Consider the following 10,401-nt stretch of genomic DNA (forward strand, 5'->3'; position numbering starts at 1 on the left):
CATTGGCGACAGAGCAAGAAAAAAACGAGGGCAATAGGAGAAAGGTTGAAGACCGCCGAGGAAGCACTAGCCAAGGTAAACAAAGGAGCGACCGTCGGAGATAACAGTAGGGCACCGGACACCAGAACAGTGGAGAAGAAAAAGCTAGCAAGCGTGAAAAAAAACAGGTTGAGCCGGTTCAATTGTCGCAAGACCCAGCTTCAGCGAAGTAGTGGTGGGGCTGGGAGGGGACAAAGCAGCCGGCGTCACAGGTGCAAGTAACACCAAGGTGCAGGACGCTCCAGCTTCAAAGTCACAGCATGTGATAATCGCTGGGGACTCGAATTTAAATCGATGCGCAGAAGCAATCAAAGAGAGGGTAAGAGGGTTGCAGTAGAGACGTTCCCCAGACGCAAGCTGGAAGCAGTCATGAGGCAAGCGAATCAAAACTACAGCTGAAAGACGAAACCTCGTGATAATTTTAGGCCGTTTAAACGATGTCCTAAATGAAGATACGGCAAGACTAGCGACCAGAATGGCGAAAGGGGTCGATGAAATGCGCGCCATTTCTCCTCAGGCACAGGTAGTGATATCCACGATACCAGAAGTACCAGTGCGTGACGGCGACCTGTAAAAAGCGGTTGTCACCGCGAACGAAGAGATATGGCGGATGAGTCGAGAGAAAAGCTTTGAGGTGGTGGAAATAAACAGAGAGGTGCATAGGTGGGGTGGTTTTCAACGAGAGAAAATTCACTTCGATGGGCGGCTAGGTCATGATGTGGGTTGGCGACTTGCAGGACGCGCAGAAGCTTTTTGGGGGGCCACGTGGGACCTTCGGGGTGCACGATAGCTAGTAACGAGGAAAACAACCAGGGAGACTCTTTGACAGGCGGTATGGACAGATACGATTCCAAAGTGACACCAGTATTTAAGATAGGTAGAGTCCAGGGAAGAAATAGCCACGAGGGCCGAGCCAATTCAGACATAGGGTATATTAACATGCAGGGTGGGAGGAACAGGCTGAAGTGGGAAGAGGTAGAAGAACAGCTAAGAAAGGAGAGGCCGATGGTATACGATTTTGTAGAAACACATCTTAGGGACATGGAACAACCTCCTAACAATCCGGACTATGCGTGGAAGTATTGTAATAGAACAAAAGGCAGCAGAAAGGGGGTGGTATTGGGGCATTCATTCATAAAAGTACAGACTGGCAAAGGGTCAAGCAGGAGTGCAGGGAACATTTATGGCTAAAAGGGAAAGTGGCAGGGCAAATGACACTCCTTGGTTTCGTGTACTTGTGGACGAGAGCAAAGGCCAGAGAGGAATACCAGGCAATGGTAGAGAGTATATCAAAAGAGATTGAAAAGTTAGGAGGAAAGTGCGAGATTATGATACCAGGAGATATCAATGCGCACATAAAATATGGATGGATATACCGACCCAACAGTCAAAATGATCATGGACATGTGTGAAAGGCACGATTTGATCATTTGCAACAGTACTGGGAAGTGTGTAGGGCAAATAACATGGGAGGTAGGAAGGCTGAAGTCGACGATAGATTACGCACTGATGCCACATAGTATGTATGATAGGCTCAGGGGAATGCACATAGATGAATGTGGCTTCTAAAGTCTGGGTAGTGATCACAAACGTATCAATCTAAGTTTGCGAAGAGCAGTGAAAGTGGGAAAAATACAGGAGGATAAACTACAGGAAAATTTTTATTCAGAACGGCAAATAGCAATTGCTACTAAACAAATTGAGAAAGTAATAACTGAGGATAGTAAAACAGTTTGGTCATACACGAATCTAATTAGACTGTTTGAGCTAGAGCTTGCCAAGGCACGTGACAAGTCAGGCCGGAAAAGAAGACACAAACCTAAAAGTTGGTGAGATGAGGAAGTTAAGAGAGCCATAGCAAAACGTCAGGAAGCCTCTAGAGAACACAGAAATGCTAAGCAGCGGGGTAAACCGACAGATGAGGTTGAAAGAAAATGAGAAATTTTTCTAAGCTGTAGAAGGGATGCATCTTTTCTGATAAATGAAAAGATTTGAAGAAAGGGAGCTCAGTGGCTGGCAGAAGTACATAAAAAAGATAGAAAGGCAGCTGCGAAATTTTTGAACCTTCTAAACTCCATAAGAAAAGAGACGAGCCTAGAGCAGAGTTTTATAGCTACAGCTCAAGGTGCTAGGCTAGAAGGGGACGAAGCTATTGAATATATAAGAACAAGGTTGACAGAAAAATTTCAACAAAGTGCTTTATGCACCACAAAAGACAAGGGTGAATCAAGTGGCGCAATGGCTCCGATTGCACAACGAGAGTGGGAAAGGGCTGAGAAGAGGGTTCTTAGTAGTACATCTGACAGGCCCAGATAGCTTTCCAATTATGCTGATAAAGACATTAGGTCCAAAGGTTAAGCAGGCTTTGAGAGAGGCAGTGAGCAAACTAATACTCGATGGTAAAGACCCGATGGATGGAAACTTAGCAGGATGAGCCTGATCTGTGAAGGAAAGGGGGACAAAGCTGACATAAACCACTACCGTCCTATGACAGAGACATCAGTGCTCTACAGGCTGGCGATGAAGATTATAAAGGAAAGACTGCAGGCATGGATAGAAAATGAGAAGGTGCTGGGGGAACTGTTGAACGGGTTTCGGAAACACAGGAGATTGGAAGACAATTTGTTCTCACTGACGCAGTGCATCGAAGTAGCAGAAAAGGAACTCAGACCCCTGTGGCTAGCATTTTTGGATTTCAAGGAAGTGTACGATAGAGGGGTTCAAGAGGCCTTGTTGGGAATACTGGACATACTAGGTGTGGAAGATGGAGTAACTAATCTTTTAAAGAATATCTATAAAGGTAACAAGGCAGTTATAAAGTGGAGAAACAGGTGTTCAAGCCTACAGAAGTAAAACTGGGGCTTATAGGCAAGGGTATCCTCTGTCACCCTTGTCATTCGTGATGTACCTAGAAGGATTAGAGGCCAAATTAGAGGGAAGTGAACTGAGCAGGAACCTCTCTTTCCTCAAAGAAGGAAAACTCATTGAACAGGCACTACCAGCATTGATGTACGCAGATGATATAGTGCTAATGGCCGACAACAAGGAAGATTTGCAGAGATTGATGGACATCAACGGTAATGAGGGAGATAAGTTAGATTTCATATTGTATTACAAAAAACCAGCAGTAATGATTTTTATTGATAATGAAGGTAGTGAGCTTAGAATACAGGAGGTCGCGCTAGAGATAACAGATAACTGCAAATATCCGGGTGTATGGATAAGCGATGGGGCCGAGTACCTAAAGGAACACGAAATATACGTGATGACTAAAGGTAACAGGAATGCAGCGGTGAAGAAAAACAGGGCACTGTGGAATTACAATAGGTTTGACGTCGCGAGAGGAATATCGAAAGGGGTCATGGTTCCTGGTCTGACGTTCGGCAGTGCGGTCTTGTGCATGAGATCAGAAGTTCGAGCAAAATAAAAATTAAGGAATGTGGAATCGGTAGGCTTGCCTCAGGATCTCGCGGGAATAACCAAATCAGGGAATACAAGGTGATATGGGATGGACATCATTTGAGGGCAGGGAAGCTAGCAGCAAGATAAAATTTGAGGAGCATGGTCTAGGAATGTATTCAGCTACTTGTACATGAAGAATGTCGATAGAAAATGGAGGAAGAGAACAAAAAAATTGACTGGTAAATACTTCAAAACAGCAGGGCCAAACCAAAAAGAATTATTGGTTAAGCAGAAGGTGAAGGATGCTAAGACTTATATGTGGAGAATCGGCATGATTAAGAGGTCCGCATTAGAGATCTATCGAACTTTCAAGCGAGAAATTGCCAAGGAAAGGATCTATGATAATACTCGGGGTAGTTCTCTACTGTTTGAGGCCAGGACGGGAGTATTGCGAACCAAGACATATCGCGCCAAGTACGAAGGGGTATACATGGTATGCAGTGCGTGTGGAGAGGAAGAGGAAACTTCCAAACACTTGATAATGTTCTCTAGAGGGCTTTACCCTTTTGTTCAGGATGATGGCACCGAGTTTTTCAAAGCACTGGGGTTTAGGAACAGTGAGGTCAAAATAGACTTTAAGCGCGTAGAATTAACTAGAAGAACGTTATCTGATTGGTGGCTTAAGTCAAGACACCAGTGAAAAATAAACCTGTCACTGCAAAGTACGAGTCCTCAACCTCAATATTTCAATGGGAAAAAATAAATCTTGTTTTTGGTTCACTAAGTATTACGGCTTGGTGGCGTGAGCCACCGCCCGATATAAAGGGTACAGCCATATCAATCCATCCTTCCAATCCAACTAAAAGGGTTTTCCCTCGCCTGCCACTGCGGGTAAGGGAAAGCATTCAGGCAGCCTAGTTGAATGGATGAATTGATATGGATGTATCTTTTATATCGGGTGGTGGGTCATGCTACTAAGCCGCAATATTTAGGGAACAAAAAACTAGATTTATTTTTTCTCCTTTAAATATGTTGCGGACTCGAACTTTGCAGTGAAGATTTTAATTTTCACTCATGTCTTGACTTTAGCCTCCAATCAGATAACCTCCTTCTTGTTAATTCTGCCCGCTTAAAGTCTATTTTGCCCTCCCGGTCCCTAAACCCCAGTGCTTTGAAAAACTCTGCGCCATCATCCTGAACTATAGGGTGAAGCCCTTTACAAAACATCATCAAGTGTTCAGCAGTTTCCTCTTCCTCTCCACACGCACTGCATACCATGTATACCAGTTGACGTTGGGGCGCGCCGACGGACGCTGGTCGCACCTGACGTCAGACTATAGAGTGTTCGTGTTCTGCTAACGAAGCCTCGCTGTGCTCAGCCTGGGCCACGCAGGAAGAATAGACAGGAGGGTAAACTCGGCGCCTTTCCGCGCCACGATTTTGTCACCCCCCGAGCGGCCGGGTGGATGGATTGATATGGCTGTACCCTTAAGATCGGGCGGTGGCTAACGCCACCAAGCCGTAATACTTAGTGAACAAAAAAATAGATTTAGTTTTTTGTTTCTTCAAATAGTGAGGTTGAGCACTCGTATACTATGCAGTGAAGGATTTAATTTTCACTCGTGCCTCGACTTTATCAACCTATCAGATAATCTCCGTCTAGTTATTTCTACCCTCTTACAGTCAATTTTGCCCTCCCTGTCCCTAAACCCCAGTGCTTTGAAGAAATCTGCGCCATCATCCTGTACCATAGGGTGAAGCCCTTTACAGAACATTATCAAGTGTTTGACAGTTTCTTCTTCCTCTCCACACGCACTGCATACCGTGTCTACCCTTTCGTATTGGGCCCGATATGTCTTGGTTCGCAATACTCCCGTCCTGGCCTCAAACAGTAGAATACCGCGATTATTATCATAGATCCTTTCCTTTAAAAGATCAATAGATCTCTAATGCGGACTTCTTAATCATGCCAATTCTCCACATATCGGTCTCAGCTTCTTTCACCTTCTTCTTAACCGATAATTCGTTTTGGTTTGGCCCCCTGCGGTTTTCAAAGTATTTACCAGTCAACTTCCTGGTTCGCTTCCTCCATTTAGTATCGACATTCTTCATGAACAAATAGCTGAACACCTTCCTAGCCCAGCGCTCTTCCCTCATTTTTCTCAATCGCTTCCGAAATTTTCTCTAGCTGCTGGCTTCCCTGCGCTCAAATGGTGTCCATCCCATATCACCTTGTACGCCCTAATTTGGTGTATTCCCGTGAGTTCCTGAGGCAAGCCTACCGATTCCACATTCCTTGATTTCTATTTTGTTCGAACTTCTGTTCTCATGCACAAGACTGCATTGCCGAACGTCTGACCAAGAACCATGACACCGTTCGATATTCCTCTCACAACCTCAAACCTTATGTAACTCCACACTCCACAGTGTCCTATTTTTCATCACCGCTGCATTCCTGTTACCTTTAGTCGTCACGTATATTTCGTGTTCCTTTAGCTACTCGGCCCATTGCTTATCCATACGCCCAGATCGTTGCATTTATTCGTTATATCTAGTGTGACCTCCTGTATTCTAAGTTCACTACCTTCATTATCATTAAAAATCATGACTGCTGATTTTTCCTTACTCATTATGAAATCCAACCTATCTCCCTCATTACCGCAGATGTCCATCAATCTCTTCAAATCTTCCTTGTTGTCGGCCATTAGCACTATAACATCTGCGTACATCAATGCTGGTAGTGCCTGTTCAATGAGTTTTCCTTGTTTGACGAAAGAGAGGTTGACACTCAGTTCACTTCCCTCTAATTTGGCCTCTAATCCTTGTAGGTACATCAGGAATAACAAGTGTGACAGAGGACACCCCTGCCTAAGCCCCGTTTCACTTCTGTAGGCTTGAATACCTGTTTCTCTACTTTACAACTGCCTTGTAACCTTTATAGATATATTTTAAAAAATTAGTTACTCCATCTTCCACACCTAGTATGTCCAGTATTCCCCACAAGTCCTTTTGAACCACGCTATCGTACGCTCCCTTGATGTCCAAAAATGCTAGCCACAGGGCCTGTGTTCCTTTTCTGCTATTTCGATGCAGTGTGTCAGTGAGAACAAATTGTCTTCCAACCTCCTGTGTTTCCGAAACCCATTCTACAGTTCCCCCAGCACCCCCTCATCTTCTATTCATGCCTGCAGTCTTTCCTTTATAATCTTCATCGCCAGCCTGTAGAGCACTGATGTCACTGTCACAGGACGGTAGTGGTTTATGTCAGCTTTGTCCCCCTTTCCTTTACAGATCAGGCTCATCCTGCTAAGTTTCCATCCATCGGGTCTTTACCATCGAGTATTATTTTGCTCACTGCCTCTCTCAAAGCCTGCTTAGAATTCGGACCTAATCTCTTTATCAGCGTAATTGGAATGTCGTCTGGGCCTGTTGAAGTACTACTAGGATAACCCGTACAATGAGAATGCTACCGAGCGGCTGGCACGCTGCATGGCCACTGAGCAGTGCTGTGAGTTTAGGCAACAGAAAAAGGCGTACGACTTCTGAATTAATGTAGATTTATCAGGCAAACAATACCCAAGCACAGACATACGTATTCAGACTGTTTTTCATATAGTGCGAAAGGCCCTTGGGCGCACTAAACTCTTCTAAAACTCTTCTCTTACGCGCGCGCACGCAGCGTGCTCCGTTGGACTCGCTCGCTGGATTCAGTGCCGACCGGTTGTGCCCTCGAGATCACCGATGACAGTGCAGCTCTGGCCGGCTGGGTTGGTCCTACGCCACCTCCTGACGCCACTCCGCTACGACTACGACAGCGTAGCCTCTGGCCGACTGGACTAGCCCTACACCATCTCACAGCTGTCGCCGACAAGAGCTCTCGCCAGTGATGCCCCGTCCTCGGACTCCTGCAACGTGTCCATCTTTCCTATCTTCTTCTTACTTCCGTCGCTCCCGGTCCCTGTGTCTCGCTTTCTCCTTCCTCTCGCTCTATCTCTTAACCTTTTAATCATATCCTTTTAATTCCTTCTCTACCCCCAGCCCGCGTGAGCTACTGTTAGGTGTACGTGTTAGGTGTCCGACATGAGTTACGGGGCTCACTTTTCTCTTATTTTCACTTGAAATCACCCCCCCCCCCCCCCCCGTTGGGGCGAGAAGTGTAATGGCGGACGCAGTAGCAGATGACGTGGGCGGGTGAGGGAAAACCATTCAGGCACCCTAGTCTGCTACATCTGCTTTTCGACGACTCCACAGTGCCACTGGATGCAGCTATGAAAATTTTTCATCGGCACGGTTTGCCAAAACAAAAATGAAGCAAGTAGAACGCCCTAGTGCCAGCATTTCAAATTATATATATTGGACCAGATGCTCTGCGGGCAACGAAAGAAATGAAGTGGTAGAATTAAAAAAATGCAAAAACAAACAACAGACGATCTGTAATCGTAGTTAGGCGCATGCCTAAAATCCCTCATTGTGTACCTTGAGGAAAGATTTTGCACATTTTTCAATATAACAGTGTCATACAGAACTACTGCTCGCGAAAGAAAGACATTGACAAAGCACGTTTGAGCAGACGGCAATTGATTTGAACAAAAGAGTGGAGACTGCCTCGAGCTATGAATCAGTTCTGCCTAACAAAAAAAAATTTACCTTTCAACGCTCCGTCTGACCAAGGACAGCAGCAAAAATAGGCGAGGGCTATATGAGGAGGTGATAGACAATGAAAAGAAAGTGACTACGCCTAGGAAAATCATTTTCGCAGCGGAACGGTCAGAAGATCTTGTGACTCGCTGAAGCGGCGCCTTGAATTTTTGAGCGGAGGTTTTACTTACTCATGCCCAGAAGTGAAGCCAAGAATTGGCCGGAATATCGCCGAAATTACCGATAAAAGCAGCGCCAAATTAGCGAAGGTAGAGGCTACTCGTCACGAGTCAGAATCGGTCTTCGGCGAATATTTTACCAACCTCCAAACTTCCAGGTAAGCTACATCACGAAAAATGCGTGGTTCTCAGTTTTACGTGTTTGGTTGTTGTAGCTTGGCATGAACGATTGGTCCTCAGGAAGTGACAACATAAAACAAGCTACGGAAAAGAGCAGACACATGAGAAAAGTGTTTTTCAAGTTTTTGTTCCTATTTTTGCTTTTTCTTTAATATAAAAAGCTCACCCTGTATGTTTTTCTTTATTACCACACATTGTATGTCATGTTCCCACAAATACTTCTACGCTCGCACGCGAAGGTGGGAGAGCGAAAGCGAACATGTTTAGCGCTTGTGGACAGCTTCGCGAAACTATCGCGGTATGGTCTCTCTCCTAAGGCGATCTGGCTAGCTTATCAAAACTCGTCGTAACGATTCGCCGTCTCGTTTAGCGAGTGTATCTGAGCTATGCACTGATACACTTAGCAGCGAGCACAAGCGTGCAAGCAGACGACGCTTCTCGCGTCTGCTGCTCCAACGCGGCAGTTCGGCCGCAGTTCTGTAGGTGGCGCTGTCACGACATTCGCGGACCGCCAGCGTCACAGGTGTAAGTAACCTCCAGGTGCAGGACGCTCCAGCTGAAAAGTCACAGCATGTGATAATCGCCAGGGACTCGAATTTAAATCGATGCACAGAATCAATCAAAGAGAGGGTAAGAGGTGCCAAGAAGGTTGCAGTAGGGATGTTCCCAGGACGCAAGCTGGAAGAAGTCCTGAGGTAAGCGAGCGCAAAACTCAAAAGTACAGCTGATAGACGAAACCTCGTTATTTCAGACGGTTTAAATGGTGTCTTAAAGGAAGATACGGCAGGACTAGTGATCACACTGGCGAAAGGATTCGATGATATGCACGCAACTTCTCCTTAGGCACAGGTAGTATAGGTATGCACGATACCAGAGGTACCGGTGCGTGACGGCAACCTGCAAAGAGCGGTTGTCAATGCAAACCAAGAAATATGGTGGATGAGTCGAGAGAAAGGCTTTGAGGTGGTGGAAATAAACAGAGAGCTGCATAGTGGGGTGGTTTTAAACGAGACAGAATTCACTTCGATGGGCGGCTAGGTCATGAGGTGGGTTGGCGACTTGCAGGACGCACAGTAGCTTTTTTGGGGGGAAAGCGGGCCCTTCGTGGTGCACAATAGCTAATAACGAGGAAGACAACCAGGGAGACTCTTTGACAGGTGGTATGGACAGATACGATTCCAAAGTGGCACCAATATCTAAGATAGGTAGAGTCCGGGGCAAAAATAGACATAGCCACGAGGGCCGAGCCAAATCAGACATAGAGTATAATAACAAGCAGGGTGGCAGGAACAGGCTGAAGTGGGAAGAGATAGAAGAACAGCTAAAAGAGGAGAGGCCAATGGTATACGGTTTTGCAGAAAGACATCTTAGAGACATGGAACAACCAACTTCCAATCCGCACTATGCGTGGGAATATTGTAATAGAACAAAAGGCAGCAGAAAGGGGGTGGTATTGGGGCATTCATTCATAAAATTACAGACTGGCAAAAAGTCAAGCAGGAAGCAACAAACATTTATGGCTAAAAGGGAAAGTGGCAGGGCAACTGACACTTCTTGGTTTGGTACACTTGTATACGGGAACAAAGGCCAGAGAGGAAAACCAGGCAATGGTAGAGAGTACATCAAAGGATATTGAGGAATTAGGAGGAAAGTGCGAGATTATAATACCAGGAGATATCAATGCGCACATAAAAAATAGATGGGTATACCGACCCAACAGGCAAAATGATCATGGATATGTGTGAAAGGCACGATTTGATCATTTGCAACAGTACTGAGAAGTGTGTAGGGCAAATAACATGGAAGGTAGAAAGGCTGAAGTCGACGATAGATTACGCACTGATGTCGCATAAGTTGTATGATAGGCTCAGGGGAATGCACATAGATGAATGTGGCTCCTGAAGTCTGGGTAGTGATCACAAACGTATCAATCTAAGTTTATGAAGAGCAGTGAAAGTTGGAA

The sequence above is a fragment of the Rhipicephalus microplus genome, chromosome 6 (genome assembly GCF_043290135.1).
Source record: "Rhipicephalus microplus isolate Deutch F79 chromosome 6, USDA_Rmic, whole genome shotgun sequence".
Taxonomy (NCBI): domain Eukaryota; kingdom Metazoa; phylum Arthropoda; class Arachnida; order Ixodida; family Ixodidae; genus Rhipicephalus; species Rhipicephalus microplus.